The following is an 18,029-nucleotide window of genomic DNA, read 5'->3' on the forward strand; positions in this document are numbered from 1 at the left end:
ATCATGTTCAACATTCATTCAGCTCTCAGTAATTCCTCTCAGCTATATTGCAGTTGATCACTATCCCCTCCTCGCCATTGATTTTTGATCACTTGTTGTTCCCTTGTTCCTGGATCCACCCTTTTTCCCCCATCTCCCCTACTCCCATGTTCCCCAGGAACCGCTGGTCCCATTGTTTTCTCCTCAGGACTGTTTTTCCTGCCGATCTTATATAGATAAACATGAAAAAGAATGATGATGAAGAAGAGAAAGGGAAAAAAATGCTAGAAATAGTCCCAGGTCTGTCTGTTGACCCTTACAAATGCTTTCTGATCAAGTCTCATGAGGTGCCAAGCTCTGCTTGCCTAGTCCTAAGTCTATTTTCAGGATTCCTCGGGGATTTCTTTGCTTCACTCCACTTGCTGCTCTGTTGCACTCCCTCCATGTTTCACCCCACTGTGGGGAGGTCAGACTGGGCACAATTCCCACATTGTGTCTCCAGTGATGTCCCCCATAGCTCTATGGGTCAGTGAGGGGATGTTGTGTCTTGCAGTGGTGCTAGCCCTCTGGTTCTCTATGTCCACTGGCTGCTCTGAGTAGGAATGTCATCCTCAGGGCTTTGTGGGCCTGTATGCAGTCCACTCAATATCTCTCTTTCCCTCTTAGTTTGCTCCTGTGTGGTTTGGGCAGACCCACCCCTTTTTATAAAGTTTGAGGACCTCTGGCTTAACATCTGTAAATCCATCAGTATTATACACCACATAGATAAGAAAAGTATAAGAATTGTATGAAAATATTGAAAGATGCAGAAAAAGCAACTGACAGCATCCAACACCCATTGCTAAGTAAGACTCTGAAGAAGATAGGAATGGAAACAAAATTCTTCAAGTTAATACAATGAAAAACCAATAGCCAACAACATAGTCAATGGAGAAAGGAAGAAACAATCACATTGAAAAAGGGGACCAGACATGGTTGCCCCTTGTCCCCACTTCTATTCAATATCATACTGGAGGTCCTAGCTAACAAAATGAGACAGCGGAAGGACATTAAAAGGTATCCAACTGGGTGAAGAGGATGTAAAATTATTGCTATTTGCAGACATGATTCTGTACAGTACATTGAAAATCCCAAATGCTCCATCATAGGAGTACTGGTAGTGATAGAGGAATACAAAAGGGTGACAGGATACAAGATCAACAAACAGAAGCCAATGGCTTTGCTATGTACATTGGAAAAAATCATGGAAGAAGAGAACAAGAAGGCAATACCTTTCACAAAAGCTAAGAACAAATGGAAATATCTAGGAATATAACTAACTAACAACAACAACAGATGCCTTATACAAGGGAAAGTACAAAACTCTACTACAGGAAATCAAAAGTGACCTCCACAAATGGAAGGATATCCCATGTTCATGGATTGGAAGACTCACCATAGTTACTATGTTGAGTCATATCCCAGAAACTTTATAAGTTTAATGCTATCCCAATTCAAATACTAACAACCTTCTTCAAAGAATTGGAAAAAAACTGACCACCAATTTCATATGGCGAGGAAAGAGGTCTAGAATTAGCTGAGAACTCATCAAGATGAAGGATAAAGTCCGAGGACTCACTTTACCTGACTTTAATACCTACTACACAGCTACAATGGTTAAAACAGCATGGTATTGGGATAATGACAAATACTCAGACCCATGGAAAAGAACAGAAAACCCAGAAATAAAACCATCAGCATACGGACAACTGAATTTTGACAAGGGCCCCCAAATCAACAAGTGGGAGGCAGATGGCCTCTTTAATAAGTGGTGCAGGAAACAATGGATATCCACATGCAGAAAAATGAAGCAAGATGTTTACCTCACCCCATGCAGAAGAACAAACTCAAGGTGGAACACAGACCTAGAAGTAAACCCTCAAATTATCTAGACCATCAGGGAAGGAAACCTAAAAACTTTGGCTCAGGGAATACATAGGCTAACTGCAATAAGGAAAGCTACACACGCCGGTGAACCTAAAATGGACAAATGGGATCTACTTAGGATAAAACACCTGTGTGTGTTGAAAGATTCCACCAAAAGAGTAACAAGGCAACCCACAGACTGAAAGAGTATTTTTAGCAGTAACACAATAAAGGGCTTAATACTAAAATCTACAATACCCTCCTGGCCTGCAAAAAGAGGAAAACAGTTAAACCCCTGAGGAAATAGGCAAAATACCTTAAACGAATCTTCAATAGGGAGGAGAAACACCTGACCAATAAACACATGAGAAAGTGTTCCTGTTCACTAGCCATAAGAGAAATGCAAATTAAAACAACCATGAGGTACCATCTAACACCCTTGAAAATAGCCCAAATCAGAAAATTAGAGAGAAACAAATGTTGGAGGGGATGTGGTGAAATAGGAACTCTCTTCTACGGCTGGTGGTTGTGTAGATATGTACATCCCTTGTTGAAAGTGATCTGGCGATATTTTTACAAAATGGAAATCACCTACACCTACCTTATGACTCAGGTATCTCTCTACTGAGCATATACCCAGAAGAGTTAAGATTTAAAACAAGACCACTTGTCTGAACCCCAATGTTTATTGCAGCATAATTCATAATTGCAAACAATTGGAAACAACCTAAATTTTCATCCTTATACAAGTGGATTTGTAAACTCTGGCACATACTCACAATGGAGTACTATGCAGCACTAAAACACATGAATGATCACATAAAACTTGCCATTTTATGGGAAGTGTTGGAGGAAATTATGCTAAGTGAGGTCAGACAATCACAAAAGGACAAGTATAACATTAGTCCCCTGAAGTAAGTATCATCAGCACAGTAGGTATAGAACAGTGGTTCTCAACCATCCTAATGATGTGACGCTTTAATACAGTTCCTCCTGATGTGGTAAGCCCCAACCATAAAATTATTTTCATTTTTACTTCATTACTGTAATTTTGCTACTGTTATGAATCATAATTTAAATATCTGATATGCAGGATGTATTTTCATTGTTACACATTGAACACAATTAAAGCATAGTGATTAATCACAAAAACAATATGCAATTATATAATGTGAAATATTTATTTCTGATTACAAATAAATGAAATTTTGGTCAGACCAAACCCAAGGACGTTCAAGTGAATCCAACATGAAGTAGAAGAAAGGGGGGAAGAAGGAGTGAGAAAAGGTGGGGGAGAGAGACTGAGGTGGTGGCATGGGGTAGCAGGGCACAAACCCACCCAGGGGAGAGTATTGGCTATGTCTCCACAGAATTGGGAGTGTGCATACAGACCCCACCACAGCTCACCAAACCAGGAGGGCAACATAACCATGTGGTAGAATGCATGAAAAGACTGGACAACAGGGCCAGCCCCAATCAGAGCCAGTCTGATCCCTACCCTGGAAGTGTGTGCCACAGAGAACTGCACTAGACCTTCAGGTGGGGGAAAGGCATCGACTTGCCTCACCCACACAGAAGCAAACCAATAAGGAAAAAGATAAAGGGACAGTCAGCCTACACTCCATAGTGGCACACCAAACCTGGAGGAGGATGTCCCCCCAAAGAGCTGCTAAGGCACAGAGAGAACTGTAAGACCACCAACAACTCAAGACACGTGTCACCTAACTCAAGTGCACTGTGGCAGAGGAAAATAATGGGGACTCACAGTGGGAAGATAATGTGGCCTGAATCCCCTGAAGTGGGACAAACCAAGAAGGTAGCATAACAGATCAACATTTGGAGCAAAGCCAATCCACAAATCCCCTAAAGAGCCCTCAAAATAGACTTCTGGCTAGTGGTGGCAGCCTCCAGAACTGCCCCAGCAACAGAGGGAGAGATTCATAAAGGCTGGAGGACAGACCTGGAATTATCTTTTGTTATTTTTGTTTTTTCTTTTCCCTTTTTCTCCTTTTCTTATTGTTTGCTCTAGGACATGGCTGGTTTGCCTACTTATGTAAGACAGACATGGGAAGCAAGAAATGGGGGCAATGGCCCCAGAAGATCGGGGTGGGGAGAGAAGGTGGTTGGGGGAAAGGGTGTAGTGAGCAAACAACACCATCAACAGGGGAACAACTATGGAATTAAAAACCAACATCCAGGAGGTTTTATATATCCTGTGGGTATTAGAGCAACACCAATCTAGCTGCGAGGGAGTACTCAAAGGTGGAAGAAGCGGGAACATGATGATGGGGTAGGAGGAGGCAATAGGATACAGAGGAAGGCTCTAGGAAGCAAGGCTATAGATTAGTGGTTCTCAACCTTCCTAATGCCTTGACCCTTTAATACAGTTCATCATGTTGTGGTGACCCCCCAACCATAAAATTATTTTCATTGCTACTTCACAACTGTAATTTTGCTACCGTTATGAATTGGGTGACCCCTGTGAAAGGGTCGTTCAACCCTCATTGTGGTTGAAACCCACAGGTTGAGAACCACTGATATAGAGGTATTCACAGAGGTGTGTACTTGTGTAAATACATTAATCCATAAGAATAGAGGCATTGGCCTAGGTACATATATTTTAAGGCAATACACTGAGGCTGCAGATGGGTCTTGGTCCTCAGCTCATACCCTTCCTCAATACAAGAACATTTTTTTCTAAAAAATGGAATTTTGTGATGCTTGTACCCGCCTGCTCCACCCACCCCCAACAAAATCGCTGAAGACAACATGGGTGCATAAGCGAATGAGCTGAAGACAGCAAATGGTACCTGGCTATTAAAAGATATGGCATCTGGGGTCTTAAAGGCTTGAAGTTAAACAAGAGGCCATCCAATAGTGAAGCAACAAGCCCACATGGCAGAAGCACACCAGTCGGTGCGATCCTGAGGTGTCATCAGGAAAGGGTAAGAGGCATCAGAAGATTCATAACAAACAGCAAACAAACAAAAATGCATTGGTGAGAATGAGGGGGGTTAGAGCGGACACTAAAAGCCCATCTGTGGACAATGGAGCATGCCCCCCAAAGATGGGTCACAAGGATGAGTCAATCAGGGTACAGTAGAGCACGGATGGATCACACATATATAACTCTGGTCCCTTGAGGCCTCCTCACCCCCCACTATCATGACGCCAGTGCTGTTTCCCACTCTGGACTGGACGAGAACATGTACATAGGTATAGGCAAGAGATAAAGCTTATTACACACAGAACCTAGGAACAGGAATTGGAATAGAGATATCAAAAGGGTAGGAGGAAGTTGGAGAGAGGTGAGGAGGAAGGGGTTACCGATCACAATGAATGGCAAATAAGCACACACACCTTTCCCTGGGTAAGAACAACAGAAACCAGAGGGGAAGGGAGACTGTGATCGGTGTGAGATATGAAAACAATAACAATCTATAACCTATCAATGGGCCATGAGGGCAGGGGAAGAGGGAAAAAAGAGGAGCTGATCCCAAGGGCTCAGTAGAAAGTAAATGCTTAGAAAAAAAAACGGCAATATATGTACAATTATGTCTGATACAATTGATGTATGGCTCAATGCAATGAGTTGTTAGAGCCCCCAATAAAATTATCTTTTAAAAAAATAAAAGAAAAAAAATAGACTAAAAAGCTTTTTTAAAATTTGCATTTCCCTTATGACTAATGATCGAGAACAATAGGCCATTCAGATTTCCACCCTTGTGAAACTTCTGTTCAAGTGTTTTGCCCACCTCAATGGGCTATCTGTTTTTTTCTTATTGTAGGTTAGCAGAGGGTTGTAGATTTTAGTAATAAAGCCTTTTTCTGATATGTTTTGCTGAAGATGTTTTCCCAGTCTGTGGACTCTCTTATTACTCTTGGAAAAGTCTTTTGTTGTACCTAATTGTTCTATCTTCAGTATTTCCCACTTGTCAATTTGTACTTCCTCTGTGTTTGTGTTCATCCCTGTTACTGATAACCTATGTATTCCCTGCACCAAAGTTCTTAGGTTTGTCCCAATTCCTTCATTATTGGCCCTAATAATTTAGGGATTTACTTCAAGGTCTGTAATCCACCTTGAGCTTACTCTTTTGCATGGAATAAGGTAAGGGTCTTGCTTCATTTTTATGCAGGTTGATATCCATTTTTTCCAGCATCACTTGTTGAAGAGGCTGTCCTCTATCCACTTGATATTTTGGGGGGCCCATATAAAAGATAAGATGTCTGTATGCTGATTATTTCATTTCTGGGTTTTCAGTTCTTTTCCATTGATCTGAATATCTGTCATTATACCATACCACACTATTTTGATCACTGTGGCTTTAAAATCGGTTCTAAAATCAGGTGAAACAAGCCCTCTGAATCTGTTCTTCTTGAGGAGTTCTCTGCTAATTCTGGGCTTCTTGCCTTTGTATGAATATGGTTCTTATCCTTTTTGCATGTCAATGTGGCTAGTAATGTTGATGGACTTTCTGGTGTTGAACCATTACTGTATCTCTTGAATGAAACCCACCTGCTCATGGTGAATTATTCATTTTATATATTTTTGTATTATATTGGAAAGGATTATATTGACTATTTTTGCATAGATATTTATTTGAGATATCAGTCTGTAGTCCTCAATTCTTGTGGGATCCTTGCCTATTTTAGGTATCAGTATTATACTAGCGTCATAGAAAACATTCGGGAGTGTGCCATCTTTTTCAATGCTCCAGAAGTGTTTATGTAGGATGGGTTTCAGTTCTTCCTGAATGCTTGATATATTCTCCTGTATTGGGGCTGCGGGATTTTTTTTGTTGTTGGTAATCCCTTGATAGTCTTATATGTTTCTTCTATTGCTATGTGTCTGTTGAGGTTATTGACTCCAACTGGGATAGACTAGGGAAGGATTGTTTTTGCAAGAATTTATCCATGTCTTCCAAATTGTTGAATTCATTGGAGTACAGGCCTTTGTAGTACTGCGTAATTAGCCTTTTAATATCATTAGGGTACATTGTAACATCCCCTGTTTCATCCCTTATTTTGGTTGTTGAACCTTTTTCCTTCCTTTCTTTGGTTATGTTTGCTAATGGTCTGTCAATTCTGTTGATCCTTTCAAAAAACTAGCTTTTAGCTGCATTGATTTTTTGCACTGTTTTTTGTTTTTCCCTCTCATGTATCTCAGACCTGATTTTTATTATTTCTTTTCTTTTGGTATTATTAGGACTGTTCAATTGATTCTGCGCTAATTGCTGTAGGTTTTGTGCCAGTATATCAAATGTGTCTCTTCCTTTGTCATGTGTGCATTGATTGCTATCAAAATTCCTCTGATAACTGCTTGTGCTGTCCCAAAGGTTTTGGTACATCATATTCTCATTCTCATTGGTTTCTAAGAACGTCCTAATTTCATCTCTGATCTGGGCCAGTACCCACTAAATTTGTAGTGGAGTTATTCATCATCCACTTGTTTACCCTTGTTTTCTTAATTGCCCCTTTGTTGATTTTCAGCCGTATGGCATAGTAGTCTGAGAGAGAAATCTCAGTGACATTTATATGCTTGAATTTACACAGGCTAGACTTTTGGCCCAGCTTGTGGTCTATCTTTCAGTATGTGCCATGTGGACTTGAAAAGCATGTGAATTCTTTTGCATTTGGATGGAGAGCCTTGAAAATATTTATCAGGTTAAGTTGCCTAATTTTAGAGTTTAGTCCGGGAGCTTCCTTGTTAAACTTCTTTCTCTGTGATCTATATTTCTCGGAGAGTGGTGTATTAAAGTCACCTAGTATGATTGTTGAGATTTCTTTTTTCATCTTTTGGAGCATTTGATTGATAAATATCATGGGTTTCTCATTGGATGCGTACATATTTATTATGCTCACAGGTTCTTGGTCTACTGTTCCCTTGAGCATTATATACCAGTAGTGCCTTTCTTCACATCTTAGGAGATCAGTTTTGTCAGATATTAGGATTGCAACCCCTCCTTTTATTGAATTGCCTTATTTTTATCCAGGCTTTGCTTCTGAGCCAATTTTTGTCTGGAAATTTCAGATGTGTCTCTTGTAGACAGCAGATTAATGCATTGTGTTCTCTAAGCTAGTCTCTGTATTTTAATCAGTGAGTCAGACACTTGATATTCTGAGTTATAACATCCATCTGTAAACACTGTGATGTCATCTTATACCTTTTGTGTTGAGTGTTTTCCTACCTCCCTTCTTATCAGTGTTGTTTCTGTGTGTGTGTGTGTGTGTGTGTTTCATTCTTGTCTTCTTTTCACCGTTGAGCCAATGCTATCTTGGGGGCTATTTTAGATGTGTTGACCCCTGGGTAGAGTTGCTCTATGTAGTGGTCTCTTCTTTGTGCTCAGTGAGTGTTGTTCTTTTGTCCATACTGTGTTGGCAAGAAGTTTTTTTAGAGCTAGGTATCTTTTAGTGTATGCTTTTAGTTTTTCCTTGTCTGGTTAGACTCTTACTTCTCCATCTATCTTAATAGATAATTTGGCTGGGTAGAGTATTCTTGGGTTTGAATTGTTTTCTTGCAACTTTTGGAATATGTTACTACACTCTGTTCTTTATGATGTCTGCTGATAGGTCTGATCACATTCTTATTTGGGTACCTTTATAGGTGATGGCTTTCCCCTTTTGTTTCCTTCAAAGTTAGATTAGTTTAACTATTATATGCCTTGATGAATTTGTCTTGGGATTCAGTCTAGCTGGTGTCCTTTAGGTTTCCAGAATGGTTGTTAGGTTTTTATTCATTAAGTTGTGGAAGTTTCCTCCAAGATTTCCCTCACTACTTTTGCCATTGACATCTTTGTGCCTTGTTCCGGTAGTCCAATTATTCTACTGCTGTTGTTTGTTTGTTTGTTTTTTCACATAGTATCAGACATTGTACTCAGGTTTTCTTCAGCTTCTCTGATTATCTTGTTTGACTGTCTTTTCCCTTTGGTGAAATTTCCCTGGTTATCTTCAAGGTCACTAGTACGGATCTTTGCTTCTTCTAGTCTGTTCATGATGTCTGTGAATTTGTTATTTGTTTTTTGTACCTCGTCGATTAACTCTTGTATTTCCCTTTGTGCATTACCTTATCTCCTCTATCATTTCATCCTTTTCCTCTGTTGTGTTATTCATACCCTGTATAACTTCAACCAGTATTCTGTTGCAGATAGTCTGCTTCTTCTATGTATGTCATTAGGTTCAGGACTTCCAAGGAAGTTTCAATTTGTTTCTCCAGTTTTCTCTTTGAGGCTGGTTGCTGCCTATGTGTTGTTTTTGATGAGTTCATCGCCATTTTCCCGGGAGTCAAAGCACCATAGACCCTCTCTTTTGGAGGTTGGTAGGAATGTTTCTGTGGGTTACCTGTCGTCAACTGCCTGGGGAGGCGAGATATGGCTTTGTCCAATTGGGGTTTCTCTCTCACCCTAGCCTATCAGGCTTCTATTGTTTGTTGGGAAGGTTGGAGGGCCCTCTTAGTTGTTGGATTCTATAGCATTCTAGAACAGCTTGGGCTTCCATAGGAGTCAGTTCATGGATGCAGAAGCCTACTGTCCAGTTTCTTGGATTATTTGATCAGCATATAGATTGAGTAAATGTGGTTAAAAAATATAACCCTGATGCATGACATCCTGATTTTAAATCAGACAGTAGTTCTTTACCTTGTGTGAACAGATGCCTCTTTATTCATGAACAATTTCTGCATAAGCACAATGAATTGTTATTAAATTTCCATTCTTCTCCTTGTCATCCATAATTTTAATAGATCCACACAATAACATACCTTTTCACAGACAGTCAAACAAAAATATTCATCTTTCTGTATTTTCTGCTTTTGACATTGATTCACCTGATGTTGGCAATCATCATATCCCTTGTTCAAAGTCCTCTTCTGAATCCAGCTTGAATTACTAGCAGCTTCCTTTCAAGGTACTGCTACAATGCTTTTCAATTATCTTCAGCAACATTTCACCTGCAGAATATACTAGAAAGATGCTTATTTGCATTTTTTTGGGTGTAAAGGTATCTGACTTTGCATCATAAGAAATTATGAGTACAAAAATAAGATGTTCTACACATGATTTTAGCCAAAATGCCAGGAAGTGATCAAAAATAAAATATTCTGAAATTTATTGTACAATCATTATTGCACAAATATTCTTAATGTATAAAAACAATTAAATTGTATGATATGTGAAGTATATCCAGATAAAATCATACTTAGACAAGAAATTATGGGTGCTTTTGTAAGGCATGGGGATTCTAGAACTGTGCTCTTATGGAATTTGTACATAGATCAAGAAGCAGTTCTATGAGCAGAACATGGCAATGCTGCATGCTTTAAAATCTGGAAAGGTGTGCATCAGGGTTGTGCACTTTCACCATACTTATTTACTGTGTATGCTGAGCAAATAATCTAAGAAGCTGGACTATGTGAATAGGAACTTAACATCAGAATTAGATGAACATTAATTAATAACCTGCAATATACAGATGGCAAAAATTTGATTACTAAAAGCAAAGAGATCTTGAATCACTTGCTGATGAAAATCAAAGATTCCAAAGTTCAGTATGGATCACAACTCAATGCAAAGAAAAAAAATCCCCACAACTAGACCAAAAGATAACATTATGATAAAAAGAGAACATATTGAAGTTGAATTGATACCTTTTTATTTGGATCCATATTCAATGCTTGGGGAAGCCGCAGTCAAGAAATCAAACAGAGGTTGTGGGGAAATGGAGAGATAATAATAATAAGTACAAGAAAGATGTTCTAAATTTAATTGTGGTGATAACTACATAACACTTTTTTATATTTAAACCATTGAATTATACGAGATGTGAATCAATAAATCTTAAAGTTAAAAAAACAAAACAAAACAAATACATGAAAAACAAACAAACAAATGAAACAGTGAAGAACTTTCTTTTTGGGTTTCTGAAGCTGTATATGGCAGCAGAAATCCTTATCTTGCTCCCTCAGAGCAGCTGATTGGTTCCAACTGCTGACCTTGCAGTTAGCAGCTCAATGCATAATCCATCATGCTTTCAGGCCCACAAAGGATGTATTGCATTGGGCAAATGCAGAAGAAGACCTCTTTAAAGTGTTAAAGACTAAATATGTAATTCTCAGTGTTATGGTGCATCTTATTCAAGCCGTGGTATTTTAATCATTTCATATACATATTCACATTGGACAATGAGAAGGGTAGATGCTTTTGAATTATAGTGTTGGAAAAGAATATTGAAAATATTATGGACAGAAGGAGAAACAAATCTGAATTGGAAGAATCACTTCCAGAATGCTCCTTAGAGGCGAAAATGGTGACTCCTTACATACATCAGACATGTCTTTGGGAAAGAGACCAGACTCTGAAAAAAAATATCATGCTTGGTAAAGGAAAGGGCAAGCAAGAGAAGGAAAAAACTTTCAGTGAGATGAATTTTCAGAGGTCTGTAAAAGTGAAGGACTCAAACATTACAATTGTGAGAATGCTGTAGGAGTGGGTATTGTTTTTTTTTTAATCTTACTATCACTCAGAACAGACTTGCTGGCACCTAGGAGAAATGACATTAACATCTAGTTTAGGATATTATAATGATAATTAAGTAAGTTAATGTCTATTAAATTTAGAACAGTCACTGGCAAACAATTGGGGGTTTATAATTTTTGTCTTTACTGATATTTGGACTCACTCTTGGCAAACAAACAGACAAATAAACAAACTCACTGCCACTGAGTCAATACTGTCTCATAACCCATGTGGCATTCTGAGAAGATGTATCTTTACAGGAGTTGACAGCCTTTTCTTTCTTCTGTGGAGCAGCTGGTGCATTTGATCTGCTGACTTTGTTTTTAGCAGCCTAACAAGTAACCATTATGCCACTAGGGCTCTTAGTCCTGTCCACAGTGAATGAAAATTAACATTGGTCCTTTTCTATTTGGGTCTTAGAAGTTATTCTTGGAACTTACCCTGTGGTAGTCCAAGTAGATTAGAGAAACAAATTCATAGACACTCATGTGTGTATTCAGTGTTAATTGAATGCACAAGTAAATGAATGAATGAATAAAACAAGCAAGACACACATCAAAGTTATTGCTAAGCAGGAGCAATATGAGCAAAGCACCCAAGCAACTTCCTGATGGCCATATAGGTTTGACTCCACGGTCTTAATCTTGATTATTCAGTGTATAGATATTTGCATTGACTGGATCTTAAAGACACTAAACACATAGTTTAACACTTTTACCTCCCAAATATTTGTATTTCTCTACACATAATAAGCCTTTAAAAGATTTATTTGATTTTCAACTTTCCTTTCCATATATAGTATTTGTGTACTCACGATATATATGCCAGACATAATTCTGAGATGCATCTCTTAACATCTGTGTGCCTTCCTCTACACATATGCACAGTAAACTTGGGATTGGAGAGACACACATACAAATTCAAGGAGTAGCTTTTGAAAAATCTGTAGCACTTTCTCAAGCCTTTTTGTAATCATCCTCCTTCCATTGTATTCCTTCAGCAGCCCCTACCTGCTGATGTATGTTTTAACAGTCGTATGAGTTTTATGGCCTGGGAATGATATCTTTATGTGCTTGAAATGAAGTGGATTGGGCAGGTTCTCTAGATCAAATTGTCTGATGGAACTCTTTTGAGTGATGGAAATGTTCTATATCTTCACAGTCCAAACTAATCATCACTTTGTATGTGGCTATAGAGCACTCCAAATGTCTTTAAGGTGACTGGGGAATGGAATTTTACATTTTATTTAAGTTTAATTAATTTGAATATTAAAAACATCCATATTAGACAGCACATCTCTACAATATTTAGCAGTAGACCCATTTGTCAGCACTCTGCTGACCTCTCCTTTCTTAGGAAAATGATATACTGCCTCTCATACTTAAGTTATTAACTTACTTTGATTGATTTCTCAAAAGTCCCAGAATTAGCTGAAAAGATTGTGAGAATTGCAAAGAATTGATAAAGAACCAAACAATAGTGTATAACTGCAAGTATCTCAGAATAATAAAAGGAGAGAAAATATTATGACATTCAAACTGTTTTGTAAATGAGTTAAAGGCATGTGGGAATTAGAATAGCTAAACCAATGAAGGAGTCACTGAGTGAAATAAGATTTAAATTGATAACAAAAGCGCTCGGCTGAGCTCAATAGAATCTGTGAGTGTGTGTAAGATTCAAATCAAAGAAGCTCACAATGAATGGAAAAGGGAATGCTTGAGTGAGAATTGGGAGAGACCAGATGGATGTATGGCTATATTTGGGTATGTGTCAGAAAATGATTTTTCACAAAATAGTTGGGTTTGCCAAACTACATGCAACATCTCTCTCACATTTTCCACTCAAACTGGTTTATGGCATGACATGTGTTTTCATCACTTTTCTTAAATGAAAGATGGTGAAAGAAAGCAGAGCAACAGGATTTCTGTGCTACAAGTACTATTTTCTTACATATGTATTGTACATGTGCCTAAAGCGATATGTCATCAATTATACCCCATGATAATTAGGAACAGATCTGAGAAGAAATACATAGATGAATGTAGTAGCATTAAAGTATGAATAGGAAAAAAAGGGATGGCAGGAAAAAACTGTATTTTTAAAGACTGACTATACGATATTAAATACTGAAAATGTACTGCAATCAGAACTTAAAAGTTATGAATGAACCTTTAATATATTGGAGTACTTGATTGCACAACGTCAAGATGTGTGTCCCTCCTTTTGACATGTAGAAACGGACTTTGCCAATATCACTGTCTGGTATAGTGTATATAGGCAAGTGTGAAGATTAACTTTAGTATTGACTCATCCAAAGTCCTTCATTGCTTCTTTCCCAAGCAAGTGAAAAGCCATTAACTGAATAACAAGTTTTGACTTTGTGTCTTCAAAATCCTCAAAAGAAAAATCTTCAGTACTGAACTTGATTTCCTGCCAGGAGTTGTCCTTCTTCATCAAATCAAAAGCATATAAAAAGTTTTCCAAGCTTTTGCCCTTTCAGGGGCTCTGTAGCTAAGGGGTGGAGGGGGTGGTGGCTTATTGCCAAATCAACCTTAAATGTATCTCTCACTTTGGCTTGGGTGCTGATAGAGTTCTTGGGTCATTTGTGTTAGTGGAGTCCAAGTGACACTTCTTTTGAGAAGACGGGGCCACTATGGAGTAAGTGCCCAGAAAGAGGAAACTGGAAGAAATTAGTGGTATTTTCTATCTCTGGGATTTTTTTAGGTGTGGGTTTGAACATCTTAAATCATTGATACCTTCACTAAGAATCATTTATCTCCAGTTAGCATGCAGAAGACCTAGAAGGAAGATGGAGAGAACTGGCCCCGACCCACCTGAGACAACTGGAGCTGGGCCTATCCTGGGTCTGATATGCCTTTTCTCTGTCCCATATCCAGCACTTTGGAAGCAATGTGGAGGCCATTTAGGTGATTAATGGCAGAGAGAAAGAAGATAATGGAAACATTTCTTCTGACTTGGCCTAGGAAAGTCCTATGCTCCACAATGAAATACTGCACTCACATTCCATTACAAATTATAAGGTGGATTTATCAAAATCTGGGGAGACGGGCTTCCACATATATTGTAATTAATATTACTTAATTATTTCTTATTTCCAATGAATTTTTATATTTTAAAAAGATTTATCTGCAAATTAAGAGTTGAGAACAGAAAATATATATATCCTCCACTCATAAAAAATTGACAATTAAGTCATTTATGTGGGAAGCAGAAGTAAATGAGGATGGTGTGGGAAGGGTCACTGCTGAAAAGGTTATATAGAAGTTAGTAAGTGAGAAAAATATAAGGAATTATGAGCGACTACTTACCATGTGCTAGACACAGTACTAGGGATATTAAGACATTTTATTTTCTTAATTTTTCCTTATATTATAATAATGATAGATGTTATTAACCCTGCTTTATAGATTTGGATGTTAAGGTCAAGAGACTAAATAACTTTCTAATGTAACAAAGCTAATAATCAATGGATATAATATTGGAATAAGTATATATGAATCTATCTGTACACAATTCCAGGCCTAGAACAGACCTTTCTTAATTCTTTATTTTATTTTTAGTTATTCTAAAAATTTCACTTATATGCCACTTCCTTCAATAGACCTACGCTAATTCCTCCTCAATGTCTTCTTTGCACTCATTGTGGTTGGGAATTTTCAATTCGGTTCTAGAAAACTTTGTTTAACCTTTGTTGTTGGCTCGATCCTTTCTGATTATTCTTATATTCATGGTGTCTATTCCATAATAAACAAGTGTTGGTTGAATAAGGGCTGCTAGCTGTATAACCATGATAATCTAGAGTCTATCGTTTGCCTTAAAGATGCTCCGATGTATTCTTTAAAACTGGATATGTCTGCCAGGTAAATAATGCTTTGTATTCTATTTCTGGTCTGAAGGAAAAAAATCCAGCATTAATATTGCTTGGAGCTCTCTCCTGAAGTATATAATTTACATTTTATCCCTAAAACACTCACTAAGCTGAAATCCTCATTCATTTTCATTCTTCTCTGAGCATCAAGTTATGTATATTCAGTTATTAGTAATAAATATCTAAAGAATTAAATATGTAGTGGGAAAATCTGTTATAATATTTACATAGTAGAATTGTGGTGGACATAAATTATCCTAAGTAAGAATGCAATACTACTCATTAAGATTTATACTTACAAAATGATAAATTATGTAGGCTCCTCTAAATTCTTAAATGTAATATTATATTAGATAGAAACTTTCAAAGGCATATTTTTGCCTTCTCTCAGATTTATACTTTTAACAAGTCCAATCATCTTCCCATGACTCAATGATTAAAGGAGACTTTAAAGCATAGGAATACAAGCTTAACTCTTTGTAAATTACCAGAGGTATCATGATTTTATTCCAAGAACGTTTTTCAGTCTGCCTGTGTTCACAGAGTACTTTGAGATATTCATGAGTCTACTTCCCAGCGTTTCTTGGAGGTACAGAAACTCACAAAAGGTGTAACAAGAGCTTGCAAGATGAGCATAGCATATGTTTCAGTATTTTTCACTCTCTGAATATTTATTTTGGGGTCACATAACAATTTTGTACAATTCTGTTTTCAAACTCAACGTTGATAATTAAGCACCAATGAATGTTTTGTCTCTGGTTGAAATATTAGATGGGGGTGGGTGTATCTAATGGTGTTTGAACACACAGTACTTTCCTTTTAGTTTTCTTTAATCTTGGTAACAACCCTATGTTACTAGCTTTATTTAACAAATTAACCTTCATTCAAAAGCTAAATAATCTTAGTGGCATTAAGGTTGAACAAAATGGCAGGGTTTTGAAACAAGATACACCTTAGGTAGATCAAACTTATCTTCTTTTCATTCTATCCCATGCTATATGTAGGCAATACAGATGATACCTTTGCCATTCTTTCTTCTTTAGAAGACTCATATATCCTTTTAAAACAAAAAATCCATATGTTTATCAAATAAATGTGATGTGCCTATTACTATGCAATTATTAGGGAAACTAGCTGAACAATTTAATTTTAATCTCTTCTTTCAAGAAGCTTTCATTTTTTAAAAATTGACTTATTTAATATCAAACTAAAAATGTAATAAATATTGGTCTTGGGCTTCATTTCTTCAGTGCACTATTCTGAAATGAACTCATTTCCGGCCTTTCCCATTTCAGTAAACTTACTTTCCCCAAAACATTAAAAACAGACCTGTATACTTAATCAGTACTGCTTTTCAATTGGGCAGCATTTTATTTTGCTGTCATGTTTATCAACTCTAGAGTTTACCTCCTTGGATTTTCAATAAACTTGTTTCCAAATCTTCATTTCCCTTAGGGACTGCTGGGAGGACTGCCACCTTGTGGCTGGATTGAGAACAATTCTATCCTGTAATTCTAGTGCCTGAAGACAACTTCCACTATTTTATTTGACTTTATATTTTCTCACAACGAGATAGCATTTCCACTAGCTTTCTCACAATGGTGTCTAAGTTGCCATTGGTTAAGTTGGTCAATTTACAGGCAGCGCCAGATTACAAACCACTCACACTTGCCTTTTCGTGTTAAATGAATGTGTCCTCACTTGGAAATAATTGGACCAGCCCCTACTCACAACACATTCTTTATCTATAATCATCTTCACCTTGTTGAGTTTTAAAATTATGCAGATGTCTTCAAATGTTTTCATACATTAAAATAAGCTGAATAAGAACAGTATGCTCAAGTTCTGACTTATCTAAAAATTTAACTTAAGAACACACTTAGGAACTGATCTCATCATAACCTGGAGACTACTTGTTGAGAACATGAGTCCAAGTCCATATCTCTCATTTTTCTAATCTCTACCTTTAGTCATACTAATCTGTCAGTATGTTCTCATGATAAAAGCTCAAAATCTACTGTCATTCAGTCAATTTTGACTTACAATTCTATGTGGGGTTTCCAAGATATGTAAATCTTTAAAGGACAGGCAGCCTCATTTTTCTCTCAAGGAGTAGCTGTTGAATTTGAACCACCAAGTTTGTTGTTAGGCACACTGCCTAATCCAGTGTGCCACATGATCACTCACTCACTGCCATTGAGTTGATGCCTACTCACAGCGACCCTGTAAGACTGGGTAGAACTGCCACCTTTGAGCTTCTGAGACTGTAACTATTTACAAGAGTGGACAGGCCTGCCTTACTCCCAAGGAGCTTCTGGTGGTTTCAAACTGCCAAACGTGTGGATCGCAGGCCGACACATAACCACTAGGACATCAGGGCTACTTGCTTTCATGATAGTCATTTAGGAAAAACAAACAAACAACCAAGAGATCTCACCTTTAAGACCCAAACCTTTTCTTCTTCTATTTTTTAAATCATTATATTAGGGCTCACACAACTCTTATTACAATCCATACATACATCAATTGTGTAAAGCACATTTGTACATTCATTGCCCTCATCCTTCTCAAAACATTTGCTCTCCACCTAAGCCCCTGGCATCAGCTCCTTATTTTTCCCCTCCCTCCCAGATCTCCCCTCCATCATGAACCCTTGGTCATTTATAAATTATTATTTTGTCATATCTTGCCCTGTCCAACGTCTCTCTTCACCCACTTCTCTGTTGTCTGTCCCCCAGGGAGGAGGT

This window comes from Echinops telfairi, unplaced genomic scaffold (assembly GCF_000313985.2).
Source record: "Echinops telfairi isolate 266 unplaced genomic scaffold, ASM31398v2 ScPeMD7_3509;HRSCAF=4178, whole genome shotgun sequence".
Taxonomy (NCBI): domain Eukaryota; kingdom Metazoa; phylum Chordata; class Mammalia; order Afrosoricida; family Tenrecidae; genus Echinops; species Echinops telfairi.